Genomic DNA, 14,657 nt, shown 5'->3' on the forward strand with positions numbered 1-14,657 from the left:
CCAAGAGGGTTTCCATTCCATAACACCGAGAAAGAGGCAGTTGAGACACAATCCATAATCTTCTTGACCCAAAGTATAGGAAACCCCAATTTCAACATCATTGCCTCCAAGAAACACCACTCCACCCGATCATAAGCTTTTGCCATATCCAACTTAATTGTCATCACCCCACAACCTTCTGTCTTTAATCTTTTCACAACATGGGTAACTTCAAAACCAATCATGACATTATCCAATATATTCCTATAAGGAACAAAAGCTCCCTGAGTTGGAGAGATGATCGATGGGAGAACCTTCTTTAGGCGGTTTGCAAGAGTCTTGGCCACTAACTTGTAGATCACATTGCAAAGACTGATTGGACGGAACTGAGAAACCTCCGAAGGGGATAATACTTTTGGAATAAGAGCCAAGAGAGTGTGATTAAAAGGCCTTATGGAATCCACACCATTCAAAACCCGTAAGCAGAGAGCAGCAATTTCATCTCCAACAATATTCCAAAACCGTTGATAAAACAAAACTGACATCCCATCCACTCCAGGGGATTTCGATGGAGGCATCCGGAATAAAGTTTGTTCCAGTTCAGCACGCTCAAAAGGCTGCAGTAAGCTCCTGTTTTGTGTTGGTGTAACCATGGGTTGAATGTTGGCCAAGACTCTCTCCATTCCAAATCCACCCGATTTGGTAAAAAGATCAGAGAAATAAGTACAGAACATCTCCCCAATAATATCTGAATTAGTTTGCCAAACTCCCTGAGAATCAAAAAGACCAAACACATTATTATTTCGTTTTCTGCCTGAAGCTCTTTCATGGAAGTACTTGGTGTTTTTGTCTCCAAGTTGTAGCCAATCTGCTCTTGATCTTTGTCTCCAAAGAACCTCCTCTTTGTCCTGCAACTCCACAAACCGTGTCTCCAATTCCACCATAGAAGCCAAATTAGCATCTCTGAAAGACTCTGAATAGGCCCCGTCCAACCTACGTTTCACCTCTCGCAACTGGTGCGTAATATTACCAAAATCAACTCTACTCCAATGAATAAGAGCATCAGCACAAGAAGAAAGGCAATCCTGTGCAGAGTTTCCCAACGCAATAGAAGCAGCCCAGTTATCTTTGATGACTTGAGAACACCTGGGATCAGACAACCACACTTCCTCAAAATGGAACCTTCTTTTTCTTCTCATTCTGGATATCACCAACTGTAAATCAGTGTGTAGAGTAAACAGCAAAGGTCGATGATCCGAAACTTTACTAACCAAATGTATGCAAGAGATGTGAGGAAAAACAGCCATTAAAACAGTATTTGCAACTCCACGATCAAGTCTTTCCTCCACCAATTCAATACCCTCTCTCCCATTAGTCCAAGTAAAAGGATACCCCTCAAAAGGCACAGAACTGAGATCACATTCTTCCAACACCGCCCTAAACCGCAGCATTTGACCCAATGGTCGTTGCCTTAACCCAGTTTTTTCCTCCACTGCAACAATCTCATTAAAATCTCCAAAGACAAACCATTCATCTGAAACTGTAGAGGAGATTCGGCGGAGAAGCTCCCAGGAATGAAAGCGAGAGTTCGTCGAAGGATTACCATAAAAGCCAGTAATGCGAACTCTATGCTCTGCATTCACAGCAACTCCATCGATATGACCCACGGATGAAGAAATAAACTTAAAATCCCAATCAGAATTCCACATCATCATTAAACCTCCACCTCCAGTGTCACTTCTACCAACTACTGTACAAGACAAATTCAAAAATTCACATAAACTAACCATTTGTTCTTCTTCCAATTGAGTCTCCATCAGAAACAAGAAGTCAGGTTTATGAGCCCTTAGAAAGGTTCCAAGAGCCCGTCGTGCCCGGGATCGAGCTAGACCCCGGACATTCCAACTGAAAATCTTCATTACAGGGTAGGCGGGCAAGAATGCCCAACCTGAGAGTCAGAATTCTCCTTTGAAGAACTACTCAACTGCTTCCCCCGCCTTCTGGTACGAAGAAAATGAACCAGATCCTCCCCTGCACTCGGGACTGCCGATATTGCTTTGCCACTATCTCCAAATTTTCGCTTAGCCGTTGGTTGGGAAAATGTAGTAGGAGGAAATTTTCTTGGACTCACACGCGGAATGTCAGTTGGGCAATGTAAGGGGACAGTAACCAACCCAGAAAAATCAGCAGGACTTGGATTAGATTCAGCAACCGCTTCCGGATGAGTATGGTAAGAGTTGTCCCCACCCAAATCGGAATTAAACATAGGCATGGGCCTGTCAAAGTGCAAATCAACATAGTTAGGGCTTGGGCCTTTCATCTTTTGTAAATAGACCGGGCCTGCACAACTATCCTTCAACAAATATGAAAAACGGTTTGCTGCAACTCTAGTCCCCGTGGTCGCCGCCGTTGCCTTCGCCGGTACTGTTTCCGGTGTTGGGTTATCTCCAATACCAGAATTTGATGGAGAAGGCAGCTGGTTAACTGAATCACTTACTGGTATGTTTTTTGGAAAACGACGAGCCATTGTCTGACGGTGATTTGCCTTCAGATCCTCCTGGAACAGAAAATCCTCCTTATTTGGAGGATGGTATCTACGCCATGGACAATTTGCCGTCCAGTGAGTTAGGAGGCCACAAAAAGCACAGAATCCTGGCACCCGTTCATAGGAGAATTCTAACTCTGTATCCCCAGTGTCATCCAATTCAATTACAGTCGTCCGACAAAGAGGTCTAGTAATATCCCACCGTACTCGGATCTTCATTGTTCCTCCAATACATCCAAACTCCTTGTCCCGATCAACATCAATGAAGACTCCCAGGGCGTCTCCAATTAACTTTGCCATCGGATCAGTCATTTTGAGCCACGGAAGTTTGTGCACATGAACCCAGAGTGAAACATGAGAAAATTGGACATTGTTAATTGAAGTGGAAGAGACAACCCGCTCCATCAATAACAAATTTCCAGCATAAGACCACGGTTCCTTTTGTAGAACAGAGTTCAAATCTTCTAGAAAGTGGAAACGAAATAGGAAGAGATTGTCATCCATTGATTTCACTGCCAAACCTTTTGCAAACCTCCAGAGGTTCATAAATGTAGAGATGAACTCATCGCGACGAAAACCCCTTCCAGGAATCAATTTCACTGCCAAACAGTGTTGGAACTCCTTACCAATCTCATTCAAAAGGGAGGACCTCGCTTTGATCCCCTGTCTTTCAACGGGATTCAGTAAAGCTTCCAATGAGAAATGATCTGGATATGAAGACATTTTGTTACTGCAAGATAAAATAAGAACCGAGAATACCAAATAAAAGAAAATAGAAAACGAAGAACACAAAACACGGTTATAACCGTTAACAAAACTGCCCAGGCGTAGCCTGAGCACGATCTCCCGTAGTGGGAGAGAACTTGGGGAGGGGGGAGAAAAACAAGGGGATATGTCTTTAAGACACTATAAACTGCCATGTCTGAGATTGGTGCAGTGACAATTTCACCTCTCAATATTAGATTAGAGAGCGCCTTGGGTTTGAAGTTCCTGATTCAGGCACGATCTGAGATTCCGGACTGTAGAACTGAGGTGGTGGTTCGTGAGTGTGGATCTGAGGTGGTGGGCCGGCGGTTCTCCGTGGTGGAAATTTTGGTACCTTACCTATGTGAACCTTGAATGTTTATAATTAATTAATGCAATCTTGAGTGCGTTATATTTGACCGCAATGCATATACTTTTTTTTTTTTTTTTTGGTAATGAAATAACTTCATTGAGGAACAAGCCCAAAGGCCCAGCAAAGCTTAATAGGCCAAGAAAACATACAGCCGAATAGGGAAAGGTCCATCTCCTCCTAGAACCCCAACCGGTAATAGGAATAGGAAAAAACGACCCAAAATAACAGAAGGTACAATGTGTAGCCTCCGCAATGCACATTCCTTTTCTAGATGGGCAGAGTAAGAAAAGCAATCAGTTATTTAGAATCAGCTTTTATTGGTTAGACTGGTACTTTTATGTCCTCCAATTCTAGCTACAAACAAGCTGCTTCTAGCTCTCTGCAAATGGTAGATAGTCAAAAAATGTGGGTGTTGGGATTAATGCATGAGAGAACTGAGAAATCACATGTGTTTTTCTTCTGTTAAGAAAAGGGCAAGAGTAATTAAGGAATGGGTTTTTGTCCATTTACACCATTTTTAGAGATTTTTTTCCCACTTACCCCACTAAGTTTTTTTAATTCCCTCTTACCCAAAACACTCTAAAGAGGTCTTTCCTAATACCCCATTAAGATTTTTTTTTGTTTTTATTATTTTTTTAATACCATTTTACCCTCACCTTTGTTGCTTAGAGAGAGAGAGAGAGAGAGAGAGAGAGAGATAATGGAAGAGAGAGAAATCATAGGGGACTTCGCCGGAGTCCGGTCACCGGTCGCCGGAATCCGGCCAATTTTCGCCGGAATCCGATCACCGGCCGGCGGATTCCGATCACCGGCTACCACCCACCGGAAAGTCTTTTTGCCCCCAATAGATGTCTATTACCCCCTAATAGACGTCTATTGCCCCCCCCAATAGACGACTATCAGCCATGTATTGCCCCCCAATAGACGACTATCAGCCATGTATTGCCCCCCAATAGACGTTTATTGCCCCCCAATAAAGGGGCAATAGACGACTATCAACCATGTATTGCCTCCCAATAGACGTCTATTAACCATGTATTGCCCTCCCAATAGACGACTATCAGTCATGTATTGCCCCCCAATAGACGTCTATTGCCCCCCAGTAGACGTCTATCAGCCATGTATTGCCCCCCAATAGACGTCTACTATCCCCCAATAAGACTTTTAGTTGCTAGAATGAGAACTAATCTCTTTAAATTTAGACAAATAAAACTTTGATTATAGGAAAAAAACAAGGAGATTACATCAATTCAAAACGTCTATTGCCCCAATATAACCTTTTTTTTTTTCATAAAAAGGCCTTACCAGGTGCTTTATCTTTGATACCAAGGGCCCTACTTGATTGAGATGCTTGTTCGGGCTTATGAACAACAGCAAGAAGGCTTTGAAGATCTTTCTCACCATACATCGAAAAGTCGAAAACCATAACTCAAATCTATCATCGATTTCAGAATCGAACCAAGTTGCCCCTTTTTCAACTCAATCGCACGATTATACTTCTTCAGTCTCTTACCCCTCTCTTTCACACGGTTCTGAATCAAATCATACTCCCTCTCCTTTTCCCCAACCAATTCCCCAACCTCCGAAAGCTTCTTTTTCTTTAACACCAAGCTCTTCTTCATGTTTTTCAATCAAAACCCTAAGAGACTCCAACTGACTCTTACCTTCTTTGGCCCGCTTCTCAACTTCATTCAATCCCTTGGCCTGAGCTTCGAATCTCAGCTCTTTCACCTCCAACAGCTTCTCACGGACTCCGATTCCCTCCTCGCGGGCCTGGAGCTCCTGGAACCGGGTCCGGAGCCCTCTCCGGGTCGAGTCAAAGTGGTCGTCCAGCTCCTTCCACGCTTCTCTCACATTTCTCTGCTTCAACTCCGATTCTCCCAACTCCGATGCTATCTCCTCCTCCATCCTGAGAAGTGAAAACCCTAACCGACTAAAATTCGAAGAAATGAGCAAAACCTTAGACCTAACAGAGCTGAAAATCGTACTCACCTCTGGTTCAATTCTACTTTATTTCGAAAATCAAAACGGAAGAGAAGCAAATTAAGAGAGAGAATGAAGCCTCATACCTTCAATTTTGACTCACAAGAGTTTTGGTTTCAGCGGGTATCTCAACTTTATCTGCGATCGATGTTGTGCAGGAGGTGGATACCGGAGGGAGATGGAGGGAGAGAGAAAGAGAGAGATAGAGAGACCGGAGGTGGAAATGGAGAGAGAGAGAGAGGAAAAAGTGGCAGAAGCTTGTAATTCTTTAATTAAGTTATGGGCAAAATAGTCATTTTCCTTAAAATTGGGTTAGTGGGTATGAAAAACTGTTGCTGGGATAAGTAGGAAAAATTTTGCTCATTTTGGTGCTTTTGGGCAAGTACCCTTAAGGAATTTAAGGAAAGTGCTAATCAGTAGTGCCTTCACTTGATGTCTAGCTTCTTCCATCTAATATGGAGATCAGGCAGGCTATATTCACTACTTAATTAATTGTTAGGGTTATCCCCTGGACTTCTCATCCATAAATTCTTGTGTTCATGATGAATTGCATGAGCTTTAAGTTTGGAATTCAAGAGGTGCTGCAAATAAGAAGCTTCCTGGAATTATTACTGAATTGAGACGCATTCGTAATTTTGATGTCATAAGGCACTTGTAAAGTAGTGAAAAGTCTGGATTATTCAGATTATTGCATGGTTGATGGTTGCTGTTGGGTTTTTTTTGGAGGCTTATGGCTTCCATGGAACTCTAATAAATGAATTTAAAATGTTCGACAGTACTCATTATTAATTTAATTATTATTATTTTTATTAAGAAGAGTTGGTTGCCACCCTATGCAACAAACACAATTGTCAATCCAAATTTCTCTTCTAACACATTAATTTCAACCATAGTAATTGCTCTACTTTGTATTACTAATAATTAAATTCTTTCTTGTTTCAGATGTAGTTGGTACTGTGATCCTTAGATATTTGAATGGTCAACAGATGAGTTGGTTAAGGTCAGCTTTGCATACATTCTCTATCTGTTTTAAAACACAAACTTTCCCTAGTTAATCTTCACAGAGATACGAGCCAGAGTATATTTGTTCACAACTTTTGACCTTCAACCAAAACATATATATAACATATTGAAGATCAACTTTGCCGTGGTTTAAACACACACATATCTATAATACGCATGCAACAATTAATTCAAGTATTAGCCAGCCCTTTCAAAAGAAAAGAAATATAAGCTAGCTTGAAAGAAATTAAAGATGTGCGTGAGCACAGATCAATTGAAGCCGTACTCACGTCTTTTTTAAGCCTCGATCACCACTCTTTATTTGTAGTCAAGGGTGTTCTTTAGTTAGTCTTCCTGTTTTCAGTAACAGACAGATTGAATCCGGCCCCTTGTCCCAACCATCAACTTCATCAATACGAAATCAAAATCAACACTGCGAGGATAGAGGAGAGCCACGGTGCAACATTCATGATGATTGAGCTGGCTGCCGCCCATCCACTTGGATTGATGGAGGCTTGCTCGATCTACTTCGTATTACTAACAATTAAATTCTTTAAGAAACAGAAAAAGAAAAAAAAGAAATGAAAGAAAGAAGGCGACAGACAGTAATGGGAGTTTAGGGACATAACATTTTAAGATGTTACTGTGGTCCCTTGATAATCGATAACATCTGATGATTCTGATCTGATCTGAGAGAGAACCACAAACTCGCACAAAAATAAAAAAAGATGCATGTCTTTTCCTCACGCGCTCAAATGGATGTTGAAGCTTTTGGTTTGGAATTTAAGAGGTGCTGCAAGACCTGAAATTACGGATATATGTCCTAGCTATTTGTCATTTTGTCCATTTCTGAGCCCAAAACTGTGGGCGCTTAATAACCTTAATTTGAGTAGAGAAAGGTTTTCCAGATTATTGTACAAGGCTAAATATGCCACGCTCACCCTTGATTGGTTGTCAACTTATCAAGACATATGGCCGACATATTTTTGTGAGACTTCATAGGATTGGCTTGCTCGGCCGACCCTCTAAGACAAAGTACTCTAATAGTCTTGTAGCAGCTGGAGATGAGCTGTGAGAAATATGTTTGTTACTAAGCTAGCTTAATAAGCTTAATTTTCTCCATTCCCAAACTCGACATCTATTACGTACTTGTTTCCTGATATTGTTTCCTCGACTCTTGGACGTGATTCGATGAATTAGTCTCTGATGCTGACAAAAGTTGGTTAGTGCTCATAAGAAAAAGGACAAATAGCTGAAAACAAAATCCAATCGTTTTCTTTTTTAGAAGTTTTGGTCTGACTATCTTTAATAGAAGACTTTTTTGAATGTTTATTTTGAACACCATGATCCACGATCTGTTGATAAGTAATGGGAAGAATAATATGTTTAGTTTTGAGATATTATTATTTACATGTAAGGTAGATTGGTGTATTAATCAAGATTAGAAATTGATTAGTGGTAATAATTAAGAGTTTTTTTATTGGAACCTCCAAATTTACTCACTCGACCTCGTTGCATTTTTCACCTCCTATCAAATTTTCAAATATTAAATTTACTCACTAAACCTCACTTAACTTCCTAAATAACCTTACTCATATAATTTGCAAACAAACTATTAATTAGATATTCATTCATTAACCAGATTACATAAATCTCTTAATCCAATAAAAAAAAAAATCAAACACAAGGTATTGGGCTTTAAAAATTAATTTATAATTTTTTTTTTTTTTAGGGTTTTTGTCTATTTACACCATTTTTAGAAATTTTTCTCCCACTTACCCCACTAAGTTTTTTTAATTCCCTCTTACCCCAAACACTCTAAGGAGGTCTTCCCTAATACCTCATTAAGATTTTTTTTTTGTTTTTATTATTTTTTTAATACCATTTTACCCTCACCTTTGTTACTTAGAGAGAGAGAGAGAGAGAGACCATAGGGGACTTCGCAGAAGTCCAATCACCGGCAGCCGGATTCCGGTCACCGGCCCCCGGATTCCGGCCAACTTCGCCGGAATCCGGTGAGCGGTCGCGGGAATCCGGCCAATTTTCGCTGGAATCCGGTCACCGGCCGCCGGATTCCGATCACCGGTTACCACCCACCGGAAAGTTTTTTTGCCCCCAATAGACGTCTATTGGGGGACGTCTATTGCCCCCCAATAGACGACTATCAACCATGTATTGCCTCCCAATAGACGATTATCAACCATGTATTGCCCCCCAATAGACGTCTATTGCCCCCCAATAAATGGGCATTAGACGACTATCAACCATGTATTGCCTCCCAATAGACGTATATTAACCATGTATTGCCCTCCCAATAGACGACTATCAGCCATGTATTGCCCCCCAATATCCGTCTATTGCCCCCCAATAGACGTCTATCAGCCATGTATTGCCCTCCCAATAGACGACTATCAGCCATGTATTGCCCCCCAATAGACGTCTATTGCCCCCCAATAGACGTCTATCAGCCATGTATTGCCTCCCAATAGACGTCTATTGCCCCCCAATAGAACTTTAGGTCACCAGAATGAGAACTAATCTTCTTAAAATTAGACAAATAAAACTTTGATTAAAGAAAAAAATCGAAGAGATTATATCAATTCAAAACATCTATTGTCCCCCAATAGATGCCTATTGCCCCCCAATAGACCTTTAACAAACCTCCAATAAACTTTTGAAGTCTAAGGAACAAATTCACAAAAAGTAGAAAAAGCTAGTAGCAATTAAATCACTAGTGCTCCAAAATAAGAAACCTTCATAATATTATAGGAATAGAATTTTGCATTTTCCAACTTCTAGTTCACACATGTCAATGTGATAGCCTTCTTCTGTGTTATATATCAACAAGAGCACGTGATGGCCTTCCTTTCTATTTTATATATCATCAAGTGCAGAAGGGTTTATCTCACCAAATAGTAAACTCACATTGGCCACGCTGCTGGCTTGCTTCGTCTCTATTTCCATGGATGCTTTGTTCAGCTAATTAACCTCTTTAGAGCTACAGAGCATAGCTAATCTTTGATTTAATTTTGTATGAGGACTTCGTTATGGAGAGAAGAGAACCAAGTGAACCTCCAGTTCAAGACCCACAACCAAGGTAACGAAAACTCACAATCAATTGAACCTCCACGACAACAATGTAGAAGGGAACCAAGTTAACTAACCCGTGCCGGTTGCCAGAAATTCCGGCCCGGAATCGAACCCTTTGACCCTGACGTCCTCAATTATGATTCCTGGATACCGCTCCGACTCGCCAAACCGTCTTCTACCTCTGGTACGACGACATCCGACGCCGAACTCGTTTTCCAGCTACCGAACCAGCTCCAATGTGGCCGGGTCGAACTTTACCCGGTACATCAAATCCAGTGAAGCAGCAAACGACTCCAATTGCAGAGATCCTTCACCGGGGGGGGGGGGGGGGGGGGGGAGGGAGAGAGAGAGAGAGAGAGAGAGAGAGAGAGAATAATTTTACCGGAGATTTTCGACGACCGGCGACGAGCTGAGTGAGTCAGTGTGGGATGAGATAGATTGATGTTGAGTGGCAATGGTTGTCATTTTTTAATTGGGTCGAGGGTAAAATAGTCATTTGACATTAAATTGTGTATGTGGGAACAAAAATTTGTTGCTGGGGTAAGTGGGATAATTTTTGCTTATTTTGGTGCTTTGGGTCAATGACCCTTTTTTTCTTCTCTTGTACATGTGAAAAAAGAGAGAGTAATTTTTCTTAATGTTTATTTATTTTCTCTATTTTATGTACCTCATGATTAATTATTTAATAGTTTTTAAGTTTTCTTTTACTGGTAGCTCTTCTTCTTTTTTTTTGCTGCAAATATAATGGATAGACTGTGATTTAGGTCATAATATGATTTCTTTTGTTATCCCTCACCAATATACATTCAACATATATGATGATAGGAAATTTTATGTCACATTTTTTTTTCCCATTAGTACAAGTCATCAATCTCCGTGGAGTGCGGATGTCCCTGTCTGTTTTCTCATCACTTGCAAATTTTTATGTCACATGATCTTGGAATAGTTTTAAATCTTATTAAATATATATAGATGCTTTAATGAGTATGTAGTGAAATTAAAAAATGAAAAATAGATAAAGAAAATAATAAAAAATGCAATATAATATTATTGAATTGGAAAGTCTAGAGAAATTAAATATAATATTTTTTGGGTATAATTATTGTCCTTAATAGTCATTTTATAAGAGGTTATATATGTCATTTAATAATTCATAATAGAGTGAGGTTAACTGAGCAAATTTGGAGGTACCAATAGAAACACTCAATAATTAAAGGACAAATAGCTGAAATAGACTTGGTTTGAAATGGGTGTCCAGAGTAATTGAACAGAAAATAAAGTCCAATAGTTATGTTAACAAAGAAGTTTTGGTTTGATGATCTTCAATGGAGGACTCTTGGGTTGTGATTTCAATGTTTGTTTTGGACACTATGATCCACAATCTCTTGACAAGCTAATGGGATTTGTTTATTTTTGAGATATTATTATCTACAATTCTACATGTAAGGTAAATTGGTAATAAAATTTAAGTCGTCTTTGATATTGATATTGAAATCATCTATGAAAAGCTAAAATTTTAGTAATTCTAACCGACTTGAGAATCCATTTCCAATTAAGTTTTGAAGATCTACATGCTCCGTGAGTCGATCCTCTTAAGATTAAAAAAAAGAGATAATATAACAAAGAATCGTTGTTTTGTCAAGCATGAAGAAACACTCGAAAACACACGAGCTATGCCACACAGATTTTTAATAAACTTTTGGAATTCATTTATTCACAGGGTATAAGAAATACTTTACAAGCCTAAGATTTAGGGTTATAAAGACTTCAAGTACCAATATGAAAAATCCTTGTTGGTTTATGTTTTTAAAGAAAATGACATAATAAGTACACACTTTAACGACAATTTAGTCATCGACGAAGGTATTTGACCTGTTTTATTTAAAAATTATCTTTCATGTGCACCTGTTTTTTTTTTTTTTTTTTTGAATAAATTCAAATTGACCTATTATTGACACTTAAGCTAAAATGACTATTACATACCATTCCTCTACCATATATAGACAAAAAAGAAGTTGTGGAGGTACTACGGGAACATAGAGATAGGATCACTCATTATACATTTATTGCTCACTTAACAAAAGCAAGCCTATTTATTCAAAAAAAAAAAAAAAAACCTATAAACTATTATATCACTACGTCATAGTAAATAGGCATAATACAAACACAAAAACTGCATAGCTCCTTAAAAAGTAGTTTATAGCTCACTTAAGAAAAACAAGCCTATTTATTAAAAAAAAAAAACCTATAAACTATGATATCACTACATCATAGTAAATAGGCACAGTACAAACACAAAAACTATTTAGCTCCTTTAAAAAGTAGGAAAATTATTAGATTGAAACAACTAACTAATTACTTAATTGGAAGCCCAAAAAGCCCAAAGGCAGCAGCCCAAAGCCCAAGGGAAGCTGCAGAACCCAATGCCTAATAAGACTGGCCCAACCCAGCTCCAGCCTTCACTTCTTTGAGAAAGAGCTTTTCATGAATCATGAGCACTTGTGGATCCTCTTGAGTTTAAGATGACAAGTCTAAAAATTTTAGTACAAAAATGATACCTCTGTTAAATTTTTCATATCAAATTGTTAGCCGCCCTAGCACTGCAACAAACACAAATGTCAATCCAAATTGTAATCTCGAAAATCTAGATGAGCAAACAGCCACTGGATTGATGGAGGCCCCCTGCAGTAGTGCAGTTCTTATATTACTAATAATTAGAATCATAAAAAAAAAAAAAAAAAATTAAGGGAATCATAGGAATCAAATAAAAAGGGGACAGGCAGTAAAAACATAACACGTGGGGGGGTGTACAATGGGATGAGAGATTGAGAGGTCTGTCAATGACAAGTTTTTAAGTTGATCTTGTGGGTCCATCTGGATCAGGGACACATCTCACTGATCCCATCTTCACAGAACCCTCACGCGCTTAATGACGGTGTGAGCTGCCTTTTCACACGACGGTGGATCAGCCGTGCAAAATTTCCCTTTGGAGGAATTTGAAAGTTACGCGTCAAAGCCAGCCAGCTTTGCAGCCGTGGAGTGCAGAACAGACCGGAACCAGCTGAGGCGTTTGACTCCTTCACAGAAACAAGCGCGTTGGATTATATTTTTATAGGGGAGTGAATTATCTATTTACCATATTTTTTTCAAGACGAGTGTGCAAGAATGTATCAACTTCATCCGTCAAGTATAGTCTAGTCGTAAACTAATTTTCATGCAGTCTCGAATATAAAGAACTAATTTACGCAACCATCAAAGTAAATGTATAACAATGTAAGTAAGGAAAATCATGTTGAATTAACAAAAAGTATTGTAATATGAATATGTAGACGTATTTAACAAAGTTGCACACACACTTATTAACAGGGGCGGATCCAGGATTGAAACTTTGGACGGGCTGAGATTTCTTCAACAAAATATATATATATATATATATATATATTATAGAGAATCTCGACGGTGTGAGAGAATTTTATTAATTTAAGAAAAATATACACCTAGTCAAGGGGAGACGTAGTGAGCCTTACCCTTCAAATGCATATCTATACAAAACTAAAAAACAAAATCAATAACAAAATAAACGTGCAATGCAATATAAGAACCTAAACTAACCACATCTGAACTTGAAGACTCAACATTTGTTCTTTTAAACCACGAGTCAATGAATTTTGATCGCTTCGGTTTTGGCTCATGATTTGACATATTACTCTAACACCTATAAATTAAGAAATTAACTTTGAATCAACTACTTTTCATAATAACTAATTTAAGAAAAATAAAAAACCACAATACAAGTCACAATTATATGCACTGATGCACAATGAAACTATGAAAGAAAAAGAAAAAAGCAACTCAGATTTCTTGACAGTTAATCAATTAATCAACTTAATCAAACATTCAAATCCAATTCATCAACACATTATCTCCAGTCCGATCATCCACTTAATCTCCAGTCAGATCATCCACTTAATCAATTAATCAAACATTCAAACCCACTTACCCACATCACATTTAACCCACAGTCCACAACAAATTAAACAATAAAATGTTAAATTGCAGATTTGCATACCAGACGATGGGACGATGAGACGAAGATGAGTTCAATCCATGAAATCTTCATTCTTCAATGAGTTCAATCCATGAAATCTTCACCTGAATACAACCCAGGAACATGAATTTCACATCAATCCTTAAACCCTATAAATTACCCCAAATTGGATTGATTCAATTAATTAAACAAAATCTTACATTGAATCATTGCCTCAAATTGATGTTGATGTCTTGGAGAAGCCGAGAATTCCATAGCCCAGAGGCCAGAGCTGCAGATTTGCAGAAGTTTAGAAGAGGAGGAGGACTGGAATCGAAGTGATGAGGAGCTGCAATCGAAGTGATGAGGATTGAGGAGCCGAAGTGCAGTCGAAGAATCGAACTCCCAGAGGCCAGAGCTGCAATCGAAGTGATGAGGAGCCGAGGAGGAGGAGCCTGGGAGCGTAATCGAAGTGAGATGAGGAGGAGAGGGACTGACGAAGACACGAAGTGATGAAGGGCGAGTTAGTCGAATACTCGAACGGGCTGGAATTATAGACAATACACTTATACCCAACTAAAATATATATATATACATCTAGTTTTTTTTTTTGTCCAAAATCTTCGGACGGGCTATAGCCCGCCCCACTTACATACTAGATCCGCCCCTGCTTATTAATAGGGGTGAGCATTTTGTACCGAAAATACGGTTACCGACCCGAACAGCACAGAAAAAACAGTTCGACAACCGCACCGAACTAAAACGGTGTCATTTTATGATCACACAGCACCGAACCGTATAAAAGCGGTTCAGTTGCGGTTTCGGGTCATAAACCGCCCGATTTAAACCTACCCATTCCGAATTTATTTTAATTACATTTTATTTATTTATTATTTCTCTATTGGTGGAAATGT

The sequence above is a fragment of the Rosa chinensis genome, chromosome 7 (assembly GCF_002994745.2).
Source record: "Rosa chinensis cultivar Old Blush chromosome 7, RchiOBHm-V2, whole genome shotgun sequence".
Lineage (NCBI taxonomy): Eukaryota > Viridiplantae > Streptophyta > Magnoliopsida > Rosales > Rosaceae > Rosa > Rosa chinensis.